The sequence below is a fragment of the Micromys minutus genome (genome assembly GCF_963924665.1).
Source record: "Micromys minutus genome assembly, chromosome: 5".
Lineage (NCBI taxonomy): Eukaryota > Metazoa > Chordata > Mammalia > Rodentia > Muridae > Micromys > Micromys minutus.
Window position 1 is genome coordinate 61,460,999 of NC_137974.1, and position 9,049 is coordinate 61,470,047.

Consider the following 9,049-nt stretch of genomic DNA (forward strand, 5'->3'; position numbering starts at 1 on the left):
GCAGCAGGACTATCTATCAGAAGGAGTCTCTTCTTTATGGCTCGGCACAAATATAAAAATGGGAAACATTTTTTTTGATACCTGGGTCAGCGGATGTCTGGGACCAGATCTCATTGTTGTGGCCTTGGTGAGGAGATGCTTGGTGAGGTACAGTGCACTGAGCCATCTGTCAAACTCACACACTTTCTCTTTAAAAGTATTTATTTTCTTTGTTAGTTAAGTCTGTTCTTTGACAGTTTTACACATGTAGGCAATGAATACTGACCACGTCAGTCACCTCCTTCCCTCCTACCTCCTCTGTGCACCTTCCTTTGTTCCCACAAATCTCTCATGGTCATGTCTTTTAGTTTTGTCTTCTGAACCACTTTGCTCAACTAGGGATGACAAAGACCATGGATTTGGAGATAATCATTAGAACCTGGTGGGTTCACTAAAGACAATGATTCCATCTCTTCCAGAATCTATTAGTAGCCAGTAGTTCAGAGGCAAAGGGCATCATGAGTCCTTCCTATGACTGATGGTTGATAGGGCCTATCCAAGTGCAGGTATCTGAAGCTGTTGTGAGATGATGATTGCAGTTGGTATCGATACGTCTAGACTCTAGAGAATGGCATTGTGAAGACCTTCACCTCCTCTTCCACAGTCTTCCTCAAGACATAGAGAGGGCGGTGTCAATGTCTTATTGAGAGCTGAGCTCACTACTGTTGCTTCATCTCTGCACCTTGGGCAGCTCTGAGTCTCTATAGTCACTGTTGTTCGTTGTTAAGCATGGCTTAGTTCCTTCTTGTGAACTGATTTCACCACTTACAGCAGCTCTTCTGCTGACCAAAGCATTGATTGATTAAAGTCAAAAAACAATAGGCAATAGGCAGGCCCACTTCTCCCATTGAAGTGGGGGCCTAGAGTCATTCCTAAGAGGGTGTGGGTGGACTTGTGGCAACTACCTCTTATTCACAGTTGACCCATGAGACAGCTTTCTACACAGGTAAAATTGGGTGGGAAGAGATGTTAGGTAGCCCCGAAGAAGAGATTAAGTTGCAAAACAGCAGCCAGAAACTGGACCACTAGTGATTATAGCAAGTGCAGGACGAACACTGTGGTATCAGACCTTGTCTTGGATAAGTTTTCCTGGACCTTCTAGATGTATACAGCTGGGTGTGATTTGTTACTCCACCATCTGGCATTTGCCTTGTCTTCTTTTACATTTTTTTCTTTTTTTCTTTTTGAGGCATGGCCCAGGGAGTGGTTTGAAACAATTTAGTGGAGGAAGCAAAGATACTCTGAGTTCAAAGAAGTCTTGTAAAGTTTCCTGCAGTACAAATTTCACAAAGTTGGCATTTGTAGACTTTGTAGGACTTTGGAAAAAAGGTTCCAGGAAAAGGAGACAGAGAGAGAGAGAGAGAGAGAGAGAGAGAGAGAGAGAGAGAGAGAGAGAGAGAGAGGAGGGAGGGAGGGAGGGAGGGAGGGAGGGAGGGAGGGAGAGAGAGAGAGAGAGAGAGAGAGAGAGAGAGAGAGAGAGAGAGAGAGAGAGAGAGAGAGAGAGAGAATGAGAGGGAGAGGAAGAGGGAGGCAGAGAGACAGAGATACAAACACAGAGAGGGTTCAAATGCAGTATTGAGGAAATTCTGTCCTTAGACCCACGGTGAAGGAACAGAGATCTGAAACCGGGGTGCTTTGTTTCAGGTGGGGTTCTGATCTACAGATCCCATGGGGAAGATAGAGGTGGTTTCATTCCTACGGAGAGCACAGCTGCATATCGCCCTCTGCTGGTCACACTCGAAGCAGACCTCATGACACAGAGGCCATTTGGCCTAAGTGAGATTTCCTCCAAGATCTCTTTGTAAAAATCTCGAGCACACTTAAAGGGAGGCAGTGCTCATTCAACATTGGGAATAAGATTATTGAGCAAGCAATCAAAGAAAACAACATAAACGTAAATTCAGAGCACTGGGGGTTATTCTAAAGACTTAATTGCCGACCTGGAAGAGCAAAGAGGGTTTCTTAGTTTTCTAGGATCCAGGAGTCAGGACAACACAGGCTGGGGAGCAGCCGTCCTCCTGTGTTTATTCAGGCGACCCCGCCTCACCTCTGCAGATGAGAATATAATAGCGCATTCCTCCCAGGATAGTTTCAGGAATAAACAAATTAATTCTAGAACAGTGGTTCTCAACCTTCCTAATACTGTGGTCCTTTAATACAATTTCTTATGTTGTGGTGACTCAAAACCATAAAATTATTTCGCTGAAATTTCAGAATTGTAATTTTGCCACTGTTATGAATTATAATATAAATATTTAACATGCATGATAGCTGATATGCAACTCCCATGAAAGGGTTGTCTAATCCTAAAGGGGGATGTCTCCACAGGTTGAGAATCACTCACAGCCCGCGACTATTGCTTGGTTTGAACTACATTGTCAAGAAATGGCAACTGCGATTCTTTGAACTAGCAAGTGTTCTGACCTTATTGTTCTGGATGCTTATTTTGCAGAGATGCTTTGCTTGCTGGGATGGAAAAGGTTCCAAGAGAAGGATGCACAAACGTCCCTGGAATAAAGCATCATCCTCTTTTATCCAGGAGCACTACCTACGCTGGAAAACCAGCCAATGCACACAGCAGATGTGAGGGTTTTTTAAAACAACTGACCTTCAATCTCTCCCCTCAGAAAGGCTGACTTTTGTTTATCTCACCAAGTTTCACAATCCAGCTGCAAATCACCATACTGTTTCCTTGGCGAGTTCATGGCTGGTGGGCGGCCTGTGGAGCTGTCTACTTTCAGCGTACCCCCCCACTCCAACTCAGGCTTCTCTGTGGCTCTGGACCCAGACATCCTCCCCTGTGAGGGGATCCTGGGTGTCTGGGGAGCATCTCAGGACAGATTCAGTGTCAGTGGTAGAGTTGGAGGTCAAATGTGAGAGATACTGAATCTACTTTACAGTTTGTTCATGGTATGTTTCCCAAAGATGGGGAATGAACAGTGGTCAGGTGTTCAGTGTGCACCTGACCATTTTAATCCTTGAGCAAACAACCTGGCTCGTAGGGTCTTAGCATCTGGTGAGACAGATACAATGCTGTTCCAGGTCTTACTGTTTATGTGTTTATGGCTGTTTCTTTTTAAACAACTGTAAATAAAAGACATTCTGGGGGTGTTATTTTAGAAATAAAAATGAGATACATTTACTTTCCCAAACTTGGTCATATGAGTTGTCACTCAAGACAGGCTTTTGTGATGACAACCCGACCTTCTTGGACATCAGCCTTGGGAAGATGGTCCTGCCATGTGCACTTGAAGTTCAACCCAGCAAAGGTTAGGTAAATGACATTCCCATGGGTGACACTCCAGTGTCATCATTAAGACCAGAGATGGCCCTAAGTGTGGGCCACTTAGGTGACTTTTTTGTTTTCATAAAACAGAAATACTTAGTGTGTTTAAGGGCACAGTGAATCTACAATGGACCATTCCTCGATTAGAAAGAAAGGTTATTGAGGATTAAACTGCCCAGGCTGTCCCTTACAGGGTCAGAGAGAGGATCGAAATGGTGGAGAATCAAGAAGATTTTATGTGACAGTAGGTTGGGTCTTGAAGCTGATATACTCTGATGGGTTTGATCAGGAACTACATACCTCACCAATGGTAGTTGGGACATTAAGGGAGATTCCTGATGCTTTAAGGGAGGGTTAGGACACTGTCACCAGAAGTGCCATTTTTGGCAGCATCTTTGGACCCAACAGTACCCATCTCTGTAGGAATGTGGTTCAAACTTCTAGTTTGGATTTAGAAACAAAAACTGGTTTCAAGCTAAATGGTATGATAAATTGTAAACCACTACCTTCTGGTATTATACAAATATCCTTTGAAGGGGCTTGGGGAAATAGCTCAGTACATACTTGGTCACCTGGATTTGGTTCCCAGACCTTATATAGGGGAAGGAGAGATCCAATTATAGCAAGTTATTCTCTGACCTTCACATGTGAGAGCACACATGTGTGTACACACAAACACACAAACACACCACATACATATATATGTACATTATATATTCATATGTCTATTTCTAAATATGTATGGTATATACATGTATGTATATATATATGTGGGTTGATGTTAAGGTGATACATGGTTGGTCAGTAGAGAGGTAGGTGGGGAAAAGGCTAGGAAAATGGAAGAGGAGGAGAGGATGGGGAGATTCCTGGAGGAATAGAGATGGAGGCAGATGTGTATGTCTCTCTCAGCACATCTCTAGCTTGATGAAGTTGTTATTATTATTTCTAAGGGTTTCTTTCCATGAGTCTTTTTATCTCATATAGATGGGCAGTTTATAACTTTTTCCATTGGTTGTAAGCTTATTGTATAGAAGGTTTATGAATTGAAAATTTAATATATAAAGCTGCTTGATAAGCTACTGGGCTTTGGAGTCATGTTTGTGCTGGGTGGTAGAGGAAAGGAACATGCCAGGGCGGTCATATCCATCTGGGACAGAAGCAACAGGAAAGGCAGAGTGAACTCTCTTGGAAGCTTGTGGACTGTGAGCCAGTCTGTCGCTCAGCTCCGCACTGGAGAATCTCCCAAGGAGTGGGACTGTGGGCCCAATAGCAATAGAATCATTATTTAATATTTACTTCAACACATATTTGTCTATATGTACGTATATGAAAAATATGTGTTCATAGGTATGTGTACACCTGTGTATGCATATGTATTTGTATGTGTGTATATGGTACATGCATGTGTGTATGTGAATTTATATGTGTCTATCTGTATATATGTGTGTGATATATATGTATATGTGTCTAAGACTATGCATGTGTAAGTGTATATATGTATATAGATACCTGTGTATACATGTTTGTATTTGTATTTATGTGTGTATATGTATGTATGTGCATGATATGAATGATACATATGTATAAATGTATATATATAATGTATATGTATGTGCTTTATATTTTTCTCAATGGCTTTGTTTATGTGCATGTAGTTTTCTATGTTTACCCAGTGTTCCTTACGGCTCCCAAGGCTACCAATCTCTGTCTAGATAATGCAACCTCATGAAGAAAAATCCAGGTTACCCTCAAATTAATTGGAAATACCCATCCAGCTAGAACAAATTCTAGTTTTTGAGAGTGTTTTTAGCAAAACTGAGCCTACATCAGCGTGGGCCACCACAAACAATAGCACCCTCTGTGCTGAATGCCGCTGGGAAGGCTTCTGAAACTTTTAAAGCCCTCCTTCTTCTCCTGGAGACTCTAAATCAATCAGTTTCTTGTGTATTGTGCATCAGAGAACATCCTAAGGAACTGGTGTGGTCAGAGGCACCTGGGCACAATGCAGCCAGAGAGGGAGACACCTGCATGGTCCAACGGAAGGAAAGGATTTGAATCGATGTGGTAGGTGCTTGTTCTAAAGCAGGGAGAAGTGTGTAAACTCTTCAGAAAGGGAAGTGAGACTCAAGCAGTCATTGTGGCTGACTAAGAACAGAACAGCCTGACCCATGTGGAGTGCTCTGGTTCTTGAAAAGAATGTGGCAGATTGTAGAAAAACCAAGATTGCCTGGGGGCGTGGGGGTTGTATTAACGATCCAGACAGAGATTGGGAGCCTTGGAGGCATATTTTTGATATATATATGGGTTTTTTTTTTGATTTTTTAAAAAATTGGATATTTTCTGTATTTACATTTCAGATGTTATCCCCTTTCACCCAATTCCATCGCCCCTCCCCTCCCATTGCCTCCATGAACTGCTCGCTTTCTCAACCACCCTCTCCACCCTCAGCACCTTGGCATTCCCCTACCCTGGGAAAATGAGCCTTTGCTGGAACAAAGGCTTCTCCTTCCACTGATGCCAGAGAATGATGTCCTCTGCTGCACTCGTACCTGGGGCCATGGGTCTCTCCATGCAAACTCATTGGTTGGTGTTTTAGTCCCTGGGAGCTGTGGTCGGTTTGGTTAGTTGATAATTTTGTTCTTCCCATGGGGTTGTAAATCTTTTCATATCTTTCAGTCCTTTCTCTAGCTCCTTTATTGGGGTCCCCATGTCCATTCCTATGGTTAGCTGCAAAACTCCTCTGTATCAGTATGGCTCTAACAGAGCCTCTGAGGAGGCATTCATATCAGGTTCCAGCCAGTAAGCACTACTTGGCATCAGCAATAGTGCTTGGGTTTAGTGACTGAATATGGGATGGAGCCCAAGGTGAGGCTGCTGTCTCTGAATGATCTTTTCTCCAATTCCTGGGGTCCTGGCTCTTGTTTTCTTCTTAACCCTAGGGGGGGAAAACATTCTAACTGCCCCTTCTCAGGCTTCCTGGTCATACAAAACAAAACAAAACAAAACAAAATACCCATTCATTCTACTTCTGGTACTGGGTGGAGAAAGACTTTTTGATCTGCTCCCAAGACTGGGCTTGTCAGTCACCTGGCCAAGAGCCTATTCCTAAGGAAAGTTTATTCTAATGCATTCTAAATAAATGGGAAATATAATTATCCCTTTAATGAGGTAATGTACCAATCCCTCTAAGAAGTTTGTCTTCCATGAAGCTACTTACAGAGCCTCTGCTGTTCAGCTTGCTCACTTTTCCTTCAAACTCAGAGAAACATATCGTTTCTTTTCTATCTCCTTTTCTTTCTGATACTAGTCAAAAGTCTAAATCATTTGTATGATGCTCTCAGATTTCTCAATCGTTCTCTTTTCCCATAAGCTGCTTGCTGACATCCTTTGCTGAATGAGTTCAGCAATAGGCATCTGGAATCGTCCCGAGCAGGGAGAGAAAGCAGTACACTGAACATGGCCACTAGAGTAAATCGGACCATGAGAGGAGGTGGTGTCTGGGTAGTGAGGAAAAGGGACTAAAAGAAAGGAGGCCAAGAAAGCACATAGCCAGAGTGGCAGGATTATATAGGAATGAGAAACTGGGCTGGGGAAGTTTAGGGTTGGGGTCTGGTGAGGAGAGCTGAGAGGAGACAGGTCATAAATGAATCCGGAGTCCAGCGGACACTTTGGTATTCCAGTTAGCACCACAGTTAGCTATTTACCCTTAGTTCCTTTTGGATCTGACCCTGGGAACTTCAGATTTCCTATCCTGTTGTTTTCTTCCTCTAAGAAAATTGTTCTCAAGCTTCCTTTTAAAGCTCTTTTCTAAATTTTTTTGTTAATGAGGCCAAGACAGGGGACCCCAAACTTCCCTGGTACCATTTGGTCTTGGTCTTCGATGTCACAGGACAGACAGTGAAGAGAACAGGACTCATTTCCATTTTAGAGGAGAACGGTCCACCCTGTGTAACTGTGGTGGCTATTCTTAGATGTCAACTTAATTACATCCAGAATGAAATGAAATCTAAGCACCTGGGCACTACCGTGAGGAACTTTTTCTTAATTAAAACATTTGATTAGGAAGACTCAACTTTATTCTGTTTTTTATTTTTATTTTTATTTTTTTTTAAGTTGGACCATACCTTGCATGCAGCCTAAATAAAAGACAGAAGAAGGAGGCTTGCTTGCTGTCTTTGCCTGTTGGCTCTAGGCCTCACTGGCAAGTTTTCCCCTTCACTGGCACTAGAGCCTTCTTCTTCAGAATCCTGGTAGATACTGAAGGCCAGCTGAGACATCCAGCTTCCTGGAGTGAACAACTATTGGAACCTTGGACCTTCATTCTGTAAGTTCCTTTTTCTAGAAAACCCCAATACATAACCAAGCTGAAAGTCGTGGAGAGGCCAACAAGGGGGACTAGAGGGGACATTTGTCCAGAGTGTGCTACACCAACTTTTGAATAAATTTCCTGCTTTGAATATAGTATCTAGGGACGAGTATAAGACAGAAATATCTCATCTCTGATCAACCCAGTTTGCATTTTTCCTCCCAGGAGTGTCTGTCTCCTTCATGGAAATGGTCATATCTATGAACAAGTCTGTGGTGCAGTGGAAATAGTTTCATGCCAACTCTTGAAAACCAGATCTATTTTATTCCACCCATTGTAGCCAAGTGTGTCATCATCCTGCAGTCTACATTTTATTATTATTTTTTAAGAGGTGTGATGTACTTAAAGGCTGGGGATCCCATTTTGCTCCTCTGTGGGAAGGTAGCTACTCACTGCAGGTCCCAGGAAAGGCTGCTTCTGGTGCGCTTTGCCTGGCCCACAGGAGTTCAGGCTGGGAGACATGGGAACAAATCCTAGCAGGGTGCCGTCAGGGTTGTGGACTCTGGCAGGCCAATGCTCAGCCCTGTGCTGAGATTATATCCCTGCTGGCCAGGGCCATAAACCCCTTCCTGCCTGTTAGAAAAGTACAGAGCCTGTGATAAGGCTCTGGAATGAAGTGTTCACAGAGGACAAAGGAGCCAGGGCCGAGGAGAAGGTTTCAACGTGTGCCTTTATTTTCGCCCGGGATCCAACCACCGGGTTTCCATTCCTTTGCCTCTAAGATTGCCCATAGTTGTTTTTTTAATGCTGTGTGTGTGTGTGTGTGTGTGTGTGTGTGTGTGTGCGCGCGCGCGCGCGCGGGCGCGCGTGCAGCAGAGGAACTTAGGGAGTGGCTGACTTGGCTAGAGTCTATGTCACTCTCTCCTGTGGAGTTGGAGTTTGGGGCTTGCCTTTTGTATATCTGCCCCATTGTGGTGTATCCAGGCAAAGTGGATTTGCAATCGGGAGTTCAGGAAGCACCTACTGGTTGACAGTAACCTGTCTTCAGGGCTTCGATTGACCTTTACCTCTCACATTTCCAACTTTGACCCTTCAAACCCACAGTGTGGTTGAAGATTTGCAGCACAAATATGAAGCACAGGGGACAGATTTTAATCAGTATTTGGCTTTCCACACAACTCTTCAAGAAATAGCATAACTTTCTGCCTAGGCTTCTGTGGGGAATGGACTTAGATATAAGAATGTTCTCTTCAGGATATGATAAGTTGGTAAAGAACAGATTGCAGCTGATAAACAATGAATATTGAAACTCAGTAATCAGGAGATGATCAGGTGTGTACAGAATAGTATCTATCACCTAACTTTACACAAAAAGGTGTCTTAAGACACTGGCATAAATGGGGTATGGAAATCAGAGA